General features: G+C 34.0%; 1 protein-coding gene across 1 annotated transcript in view; it reads right to left on the bottom strand.

The window, feature by feature from the left end:
• MGAT4C (MGAT4 family, member C) overlaps positions 1 to 10,761 on the bottom strand; it is an 89,494-nt gene that overhangs the window by 78,137 nt on the left and 596 nt on the right. The gene's annotated exons all lie outside the window — the stretch shown is intronic.

The following is a 10,761-nucleotide window of genomic DNA, read 5'->3' as shown; positions in this document are numbered from 1 at the left end:
ATTGTTTTTTGTAGTTGAGTAGTATTCCTTGAGTTTATGGAAGTCAAAGGCCTGGCATCCTCTGTTTGAGGACAACAAAGTTTATACAGGTCAAGTGGTTTTGCCCAATGCCACCTACCTGGAGGAAGAAAGCAAGTTGCAAAGTTGCCACCATAGTGGGACTTGGATTGCTGAAGACAGAAGCTTTAGCATTTGCTGCCATAACTAGAGCAGGAAATATGGAGTCGTAGATGTTTCACCCAGAGAGTTTCAAGATGGCAACTCAGGGTATCTGAGTGGCCAACTCCATGGCCTCCTTCTGATGTTTAGTGGTGTTAAAATGTTTTTTCCTAGTGCCTTGCTTGTATGCAGATGCAAATCAAGTAATCACAATCAAACACTATTGACCAACTGACTTTATCCTCTTGAAGTTCTGCAAGGTTGATCCTCTCTGTGGTTTGAACACACTAGGCTGTGAGTGGTAGTAGGCACACACTCCACAGAAATGGGCTACATCCCTTCCTCATACATGCAGCTCTTAAACTACTGTAACTTTGCATTGAACACAAGTAGCATGATTAATAATCTTTCAGACCACCCAAATAAAATAACCAAGGGACTAGAGTTGCTTGTAGGATGGACAATTGAAAAATAAAAAAGGTCAAACACAACTTAAAAGTAATTACCTTTTCTGAAATGGGGTCCAAAATCTTTGGTAAGATGCCATCAACAAACCAACTAAATGCACTCAAAGTGGACAATTGTTTTCTAGGAGCAAACACTCATACAGTTTATTGGAACTTCTTATCTTAGAAGACAAGTGTGATGTTTCTATGTCATTAAGTTTTGTCCCAGGGTTGAAATCACCCACGCCAGCACAATCTCAGAGGCAGAAGATTTTCAAATATCCAAGTTAAACTGCAGGAAGCTGTGATGGCCTTGGCAGGACTTGGAACTTATTTGGTAAATGCCCAGGCTGAAGCCAGACCCAAGTTGTAGAAACCAACACTGTGTGTAGATTGGGTAGTTCCAAGGGAGCTGTGCAATTTCCTGACACCAACATTATCATCCCTGGGCCTGAGGATATCTCCTGGGAAAATGCAGTAGATCTCTATGAAAGCTCTGTTGGATCCTCCTTTGGAACTCAAAATTGAGTGGCAGCAGTCTGTATTAGAGGTAAGTTGCATAACACAGAAGTGAAAACCAATCTGTATGTTAATTCTAGAATCATCACCCATGGTTAGAGAAATTTAGAGATTGAACTATTCAGAAGTACACAAAGCCAAGAAGGATGTTATGTGGTACAACACGGTTTATTTTATTTCTCAAAGGTCTATATATAAATTGTTTTGTATGCAGACATGTTTTCCTACACAATTCTTTTCCCCCTGAGGCTTGCTACATTTTGTGTAATAATCTGAGAATAGTACAGTTCTCCACATTTGCTCTCTTCTATTACCAATTCTTTCATTTAAAAAATTATCTTTTAAGTTACCAAAATGTTGCCTTCTTACTGAAGATGTCTCTGAAGCCCGCTTTCAGTCAAAAGCTGTTTTTCACTTTTTCAACTCTCTTACCATTTTATCTAGACTCCTCTTAGTTTCCTTAATAGGTTCTACTTCTTGGAATTTTTATCTGTATGTCTTATTTCCCTTTGGATTCTGAGCTTCTTAAATGTAGAATACGTTTAAAAAACTTCTTATCATATCACTTGAGTACTTAGTGCAGTGTTTTTAAAAATGATGGCAAATAACTACTACCCTGGTTTGAGTGTGTGTGTGTGTGTGTGTGTGTGTGTGTGTGTGTGTGTCTGCATGAGTGTGTGTGCTTTTCTTACATTGTAGAATTCTCAGACTTGAAGCTACAGAAAAATCTACTAGCCCATGAACTTTTGTATTTCTTTTCTATAAAACAGCACTCTTTAAAGCTTGATTAAGAGTTTCCCCGCCATGACCAAGGCCTACAATGTAATCTTTTGAGTTCTTTGATTGCAAAAACTCAAATGAGCATATCAGACTTAACATTGTCCACTAACAAAGCTCCACAGACTCCTTTTTGTTGTTTGTTTATAACTTAAGTGAGAAGTGAAGGTAATGCCACTTGTTAGTTTTGTTACAGAATAGATCAAAATAGTTTATAAATCCTAAATATTTTAGGACATTTAGGAAATGCTACAGGAAAAATAAATATTGACCCTATGGACAGTTTAGAAGACCAGTAGCAGAACTGGGTAATTAGTTTGTATCAGCAGAGCCTCAGACATGTAATCTGATCTATATAATATCAGAAGTTTGAATATCAGAATATGGAATATGGTGCAGTTTTAGAAGCCACACAAAATTTGGGGACAGATATTTTGTGACCATCTAGGCCATCTACTTGTCTTCACTGCCTCATAGAGATGGATGTATATGTACAAAAATAAAGATTTTGTCATTGGAACACAATGAATATCTACTATTTACCTCTAATCATTGTTCATGGAGTCAGATAAAGTATTAGTTGTACAAACATTATTATATTTCTTCTTGGGAAGACACTGTATGGGAATTTGTTTGTTAGTTTTCATCAGCTCAAGAAAAATGCTCATTTATGAAAGAATTGATGCTGATATAAAATGACAAGTGAATTATTACACTGTAGAGCTCTTTGCTTAGAATGCATATGCTTGTGCATGTTATCAGAAATTCTTCATATTTCTAGAATGTTACTTGGACTATATGCAACAAACCACCAAATGTTAATGAGCTCAATTCTCTCCTTTTAGCTCTTCAGGGTAAAATCACACTTCCTCAATGAAGACTATTCTGTGGCCTCATAGGGAAGTGGAAAAAAAGAAAAATAAATTTATAACCATCTAAATGGATGTGTCTACATTAATCTGCCCCAAGGCACTAAACTGTAACACATATTTTATTTAATAGTCTATATTAAAATCCACAGTTAGAATTCAACAGTAAATCACATTCCCCAAATCACATGGGCTTGTGTCCAACACTTAACCTCACATCTGGAAAAACATGAAAAACATGTTGCAGTCAATTGTTCATTTGTCTGACATGTGCCACTGTGTGTATCTGACTTGCTTGGCTTGCTTTTTTTAATGCTTGCTCAATTTGCTTTTCTTCTTTGCTTTGTGGAAGGCTGCACATGCCCTCAGGGCAGTATTCAGTGCTTTCTGATGAACAGAAAGAATGTTGCTGACATAGCAAAAGCTTCAGGAAGCCATAAAAATGGAAAGATTTTCCAAAACATTATTATCATTATATTTTGTACAAAAGTCTCAGATAATGAAACTGATAAAGCAAAGGTAATTGTTTTGCATTTCAGATTTTTTTTTTTACAGTCCAAGGTTGTATGTCTATTTCTAATATAGGTGGCAACGAAGAGGAATATTATGGACACTAGACTGTCACATAGGGTTCAGAGTGATGCCCATCAGGATTTATTTTCTAGTTCACTTTAAGTTTCATCATAGATGGAAAATGTTTAGCATTGACAAGATGGAAGTTTTCTGCCACTGATTATAAAAATAGTAAAACTCGCAGTGAGAATTACGAAAAAAACAGCAAGCTACATTAGTAAGAGTATAGGAGTTAACTCATGGTAAGGGAAAGTTATAGCTGTGTATGCTGTTTTGAGTTGTGTCGGGGAAGAAGGGAATAATAATAATTATGATAATAACTAACTCAAAGGGCTTTAAAATAAACTTTGTTAAACACTCCATAAACGTCATGAAGTAGATAAGAATATATTTATTATTATTAATGTATCAAAAATAAGAAAACTGAAGTTCAGATAGTTTCTGTGGTATGCCCAGTTATAATGAACAGTAAGCAGGCTCTATAGGTATGATTAATGGTAGGTTAAACACAGGTCTTCTTTCTAAATCTTCTTTCTAAATCTCTAAATCTCTATGCATCCTAGTCTACACAAAGAGTTTATCAGAAAGACATAAAATTAAGTGCTTCCATGTCAAGTTAAAATTTGGTTAAATCAATAGTATTAATGTTAATAATGAAGAACATTAGCAATCATGTGAAATGATAATATTATACATAAGGTGATTATTTTTCTTTAAAGGAGTGGTACAAGCATTTATGCACAATTAGTATAAAAAGCAATACTATATTATTTCAAAAATATTACCACACATTTTTGTATGGTAATACATCAGGTAAACTAACTTGAATTCAGTAGTACCAAATAACAAATTTGAATAGATATAATGTATACATATATATATTTCTATATTTAAATAATATACTCAGCATACTAATTGTTTTCTATTTTAAGTAAACATTGTTTTTCTTATGATTGTTATTAAATTTTAAAAACAATAATAAGTCTTGTTATATTAATAGATAAATCATTACCATTTATGTATTATTTCATTCAAACATAAATTGAGTTTATACTAGGGACCAGGAACCTGTGCTATGCACAATGACTGCAATTTTATAAACAGTTTAGCTAGAACAGAAAAAAATGTAGAGGAAATATGATAAATACACATGTTGTGGTTAGAAATACTTTCCTCATAGCTGTTACCAAGAATTTGTAGAAACATTTTTAAGTGATTATTTAGTCTGTATTGCTCTGGATGTTAGATATTGCTTTAGTCATTTCTGCATTTATTGAAACCCCACTATGTACATGGCATTGTGTTAGAAAGAAAAGATGAATAAGTCTATGTTCTTACACTAATGCCTACTGCAAGTTAAATGGAAAGTAAACATGCCAAAAAGTAGATCCGGAAAGCTTTGTGGGTATGACATTAGAAATGTGTACAGGTTACAGTAGAAACACAAAATATGGAAATAAGAAGGTTGTCTCATCTACTTGGGAGTGGCTGTCTTCAGGGAATATTACCTCGAGGAGGTGATGGCAGACAGGGAGTGAGATAGGGTGGGAAAGATTCCAGTGAGAGGGTACAGCAAAAAGAGCAGCATGAGGAGAGTAACATTTCTGTATTACGAAGTTGATGTTTTCTCCTGTTTTCTTGAAATCCCACCACCATCTAAGCAGAAATAGTACAAATTAACATACTACAAAGATAGTGACAAACAAAACGAATGCCCTAGTTTTACACTTCTGTTTTGTAATAATTTTATTAAAATGGAAAGTAATAAAAAAATATCTTGAACATTTTGAAAGAAAATGTTACTGTTCCATAACTGCAGTTCATAAAAGTTCTCTTTATTTTATGGGCAAAATAAAATATTTTATTCTGGTATGTAAAGTTTTGGGAAACAAAATAATTGTGTATTTTTTTCTTAAAAATATTTAAAGATTTCCACCAAGTTATTTTATAGATGAATTATTTAATAGAAACCAAGAATGGAGATACCATGGTGAAAAATGACTGCAGTTTTTCCTTTACGTAATATTTACTTCAAATTCAAGAAACCAATGGGATTTAGGTATTCTTATGTTGATTTTGAAGCCAAGGGATGAAGCTGAGCTGGATTTTGTATTAAGTGCTACAAAACGTGAATTCTTTTTTGTAACTTCAAATTTTCTAGAATCAAGAAATACGTTAATAAAACTGTATCCAAGGTTAAAATAGAATACATTATTCTGTTATTTACAGCCACTTGAATCAGTAACCAGATTTCTTCCATTCACAAACTTCCTAACAATGGCTATGATGTTTACATAGTTTGAAGTTTACAAAGATAATTGTCAAAAATTTTTGATTCTTGCTTATTCCAGTCAAAAAGTCAGAGTCGAGTTAGGTAACTTAAAGTCATTTATATGTTAAAAAAGTGAGAAATATTTTTTTTTCGCATCTTTAAAATTCTTACTGAATGAACATGTATAGTATGTATTAATAAAGCACCTCCACATAGTATCTTGTATCTAAGACCTGTAAATGTTCTTATGTATTTACTATTATTACATATATGTAAAGTTTTAACTGTAAAAGTGCACAGAGAAAAAGGTTAAATGACTACCATGCCTTAATAATAGCGGTAGGATTAGGCCGGACGTGGTGGCTCACGCCTGTAATCCTAGCATTCTGGGAGGCCGAGGCAGGTGGATCGCTCAAGGTCAGGAGTTCGAGACCAGCCTGAGCAAGAGCAAGACCCTGGTCTCTACTAAAAAATAGAAAGAAATGATCTGGACAACTAAAAAATATATATATATATAGAAAAAATTAGCCGGGCATGGTGGCACATGCCTGTAGTCCCAGAAGGATTGCTTGAGCCCAGGAGTTTGAGGTTGCTGTGAGCTAGGCTGATGCCACGGCACTCACTCTAGCCCGGGCAAAAGAGTGAGACTCTTGTCTCAAAAAAAAAAAATAATAAAAATAATAGCGGTAGGATGTGTTTAATAAAATTATGGATGGTTGTTATTTCCTTCTTTATACTCTTTTATATTTCCTAGTTTTAAAAATATGCATAAAACATATTTAGAACATTACATATGTAAAGAAAACTGAAATTCTAAATACATCAAATTTAGGCAAAAAATGTGGGGCAAAAATACTTAGAAGGGACTATTTCTAAAGGTAATAATTGATTATGTTTTTGTTCTGAGCCCAATGGTGTTTAAATTCTTCTTTCCCTTTTCATATTTTGTAAAATTACTGATCACATATTAATTTTATAGAAGGTACCATTTTCATTTATATAAAGACTCTTAAAACCATACTATGATATCTGAGTAGACAACTTATGCCATGGAATTATACATCATAGAACATGAATGAGAAATCATTTCAGGTAGGACTAGAGGTGATAATTTAGATATAAAAAGGAAAATGTCATTAACCATCCTACAAACTATTCCTGGTGAAATTGAAACAGTCATTTCTGTAATTAAATGGCCAAATGGGAAGCCGTAAGTACGTGTGGCCTAGAGATATTTATAGCAATGTTAAAATTCACATTAAAAATATATTTTAAAATTAAATTCTCTTTTAAGTTATCAAATTTTAAAAATTTCTGGTACATGAATTTATATTTTTTAATTATCAGACTCTTACGCTTATTACTAATTTTAGTTATATTAATAGCTATATCACAATGTTGATTCATTTGGTTTAACCTCATAGGGAAAGTGAATCAAGACTTTGTCTTTTCCTCCTGTTACAGATTTCTTAAAGTAGATTATCAAGTGATTTTTATAAAGAAGTAAATGAATTTTAAAATAGACATATTAACCTAGATTTATTACCAAGTCTTTAAATATAATTTTTATAACAACCTTTCAGTCTCTCTTCTTTTTCATTCCCTCATGATATAAATTACTTTATTGATTAGGAAGTTATGGCCTGAGTGCATAATGAAAATCTGTAATGAAAAACTCATTGTAGAAAGAAATTAATAATTTCAACAGTGAAAATCAATTTTTCTGTATTCAATGTTGTAATCTATTTTGCATTATTTCCCAAGTGTAACTGAAACATCACTGATTCATGGCATTATGTAGATAATGAACTAAAATGAAAGAATTACATAAAACACATTTCTCCAAGGCTAACCTATAGCAGTCTCATACTAAAATACTTATATTTCTATATTCAATAGCTAAAGATGTCACCAGAGAATTAAAGAGTTTTTCAAATTTATTCATTGTTGAGAAATTCATGGAACAATATTTCCATATATTGTTTCAAGTATTATGTAATTTATGAAAAAACGGGCTGTTATTAAATCATTAAACATGAAATGTCCGATTTTGAATCAAAAATTTAGTTTATTATATCTCAAACAAGAAACAGTGCAATTAATAAAAGTATGAACCTAAACTATTGACACAGTTTTACTATCTTAATGGTAGCTTGTTTATGCCAGCAGCGAAGAAGTTTGGAGAGCCAATGGCTATGAAATCTCGAAAGGCGTTTTCCACAGCTTGTTGAGAATTGAATATTTTTCCTTGCGAGAAGTGGTCTAAAGCCTGGAAGAAGCAGCAGTAGTCAGTTGGTGCAAGATCTGGTGAATACAGTGGATGACAGAGAATTTCCAAGTCCAGCTTCTGTAGTTTGAGCAGCATTGTTTTTTGTGACATGTGGTCTTGCAAGAGGATTGGTCTGTCTCTATTGACCAATCTCAGATGCTTAATCACAAGCATTCTCATCATTTCATCCAATTGGTTGCAGTAGACATCTGCTGTAATTGATTGCCCAGGTTTCATGAAGCTATAGTGGATAATACCAGTGCTGGACCACCAAACAGACACCATTAGATTTTTTTGATGAATATTCTGTTTTGGGCTGTATTTCGGCACTTCATCTTTACCCAACCATTGTGCTACATGCTTATGATTGTCAAAAAGAATCCATTTTTCATAACACATAACAATATGGTATAGAAACGGTTCTCCTTGGCTGGGCGCGGTGGCTCACGCCTGTAATCCTAGCATCTGGGAGGCCGAGGTGGGAGGATCACTTCAGGTCAGGAGTTTGACACCAGCCTGAGCAAGAGCGAGACCATGTCTATACCAAAAAGAAAAATGAGCCGGGCATGGTGGTGCGTGTCTGTAGTCCCAGCTACTTGGGAGGCTGAGGCATAAGGATTGCTTGAGCCCAGGAGTTTGAGGTTGCTGTGAGCTAGGCTGACGCCAGGGCACTCTAGCCGGCGCAACAGAGCGAGACTATGTCTCAAAAAAAAAAAAAAAAAAAGGAAATGGTTTTCCTTTATGTCATGACAGCAAAGAAAGGCAGGCTTCGACACGATTTCCCTTCTGACGCTCATTTAATTCATGCAGAACCCATCTATCCAGTTTCTTTACCTTTCCTATTTGTTTAAAATGGTTGAATAATGTTGGAATAGCAACGTCAAACCTTGTTGTTAATTTACGCATAGGTTGAGATGGTTTCGCTTCCACTATAGCTTTCAGCTCATCATTACTCACCTTCGTCTCGGGTCGCCCGCATAGCTCATTTTCAAGATTAAAATCACCAGAATGGAACCTCTCAAACAATCGACCTACTGTGTATTAGTTAGCCACATCCTTCCCAAACACTTTGTTGATATCTCGAGTTGTCTGTGTTGCATTAGTTCCACGATGGAACTCATATTCGAAAATAACAAATTTTTGACTTATCCATGGTTTCAGGAAAATTGCTTTAAAAAAAATTTGCAAGATAATCACAAGCCAAACTGTGCACTTGAAAGAATGAGAGTGTACCTTCACGATAAAAATATAACAAGAATTGTCAAAGTGAAATGTCAGAGATATCAACTGTCAAACTTAGTACTTAAGGAAATTGGACATTCCATACTTAATAACCTAATAATAAAAGCTAAGAAAAATCACTAGAATTCTAAATTTTAGGGGGAACTTATAAGGTATTCACCGTGCTGTCAGACTTTCTACATGCATTATCTATTTTAATCCTATGACTCCAATAAGTAAATATTATCATATTTATTCTTTTTCTCAAGGAAAAAAAAATGAGGTTTTAGGGGATGTTCAATTAATTTGTCCAGAGTCTCATAGCTGTTGGGATTCAATCCAAAAGTGTATTTGACTTTATAGACTGTGCTCTTAGACCTTATGCTCTGTTTTCTTTCTTCAGATAGCAAGACTTATTCATTAACAATTTAACCCTAATGCTTAGAAAAAAAATTCTTGTAATATACCTTTGTGTAAAAAAAAATTCTTGTAATATACCTTTGTGCATAATTTTTAGATATATTCCTATAAGTAAAATTGCTGGGTCAAAGTCTAATTGTATTTATGATAGATACAGCGAACTCCGTTTAATCTTGCAGTATATTCTTGAGTTTTGGATGTAACATCATTATAAGTTATTTAGTGTTCATTGTCAGCATCTTCAATAGATCTCCCCCCAAGAAATTTAAACAGATAGGAGATACTGCTGTTGACAACTTAGTTAAGCAAGCTTTCTTAGCTTTTCCAATCTGTGTGTTTGTACCTGCTCCAGAGTCAGAGCATTACTAAAAGTGATCCTTTTCAATTAAAATATCAATAGAGAAACATTTGTATGTGGTGCCATTTACTAAATGGAAGATAATCCTCATAGAAAATATGCATGGGGAGGAGGAGTTGGGTGGGGCTGGCAGGCCAATGGACAGTCAAGAGGGCCCTGCTGGGGTGGGGGTGGGGGTAAGGAAAGAAAATGAAAAGAAAATATACATGCTTTGATTTGCATTGGATTTCTAAAATCATTGTTAACCAGTTCTCAGTATATTATCAATGAATATCACCACATTCTTTAAAAAAAAAGTAACAAAACATAGCTATAATGAGCCATTATTAGGAAACCTTCAGGAAATAAAGGATTTCTCACAATGACACTACACCTCACTTCGTAAGCAAGTGGAACAGACAGTGTCATAATGGAGGAGGAAAAGGCTGCATAGAGATCTGTGGGAAGCATATTTGTGGATATTTTCCTGGCTCATTGGCTCTTCTGATACTAAGCATTAAAAAACATCTGCTGTATCCCATGTACCCTCACAAACAATGGCTGTGATAAAGTTGCAATATCCTAGCATGAAGCATTATTTAAAGATAATTAGAACTTTTTATATTTTTAAATAAAAGCTGTACATGCTTTCTATAGAAAATTTGAAAAATCAGCACTTCTTCCTGGTTGGTAACCAAAAAAAAGGAAATTTGAAAAATACAAAAAGCATTCAGAAGAAAATAATTACTATACCTATAGTCACTACTAATGTTATTGTATTTAATTATTCTTTTAAGGACTTGTGAGTATGCTTCTCAATCCCTGGCCTGTATCAATGCAAGATCCTGTCAATATGCACACATGGAATTAGTCCCATGAACCAACATAGCCTCACATAA

This window comes from Propithecus coquereli, unplaced genomic scaffold (genome assembly GCF_000956105.1).
Source record: "Propithecus coquereli isolate 6110/MARCELLA unplaced genomic scaffold, Pcoq_1.0 Scaffold363, whole genome shotgun sequence".
In the NCBI taxonomy this organism is placed as follows: domain Eukaryota; kingdom Metazoa; phylum Chordata; class Mammalia; order Primates; family Indriidae; genus Propithecus; species Propithecus coquereli.
The sequence above is the reverse complement of the archived record's forward strand: the minus strand, read 5'-3'. Positions and strand labels throughout refer to the sequence as shown.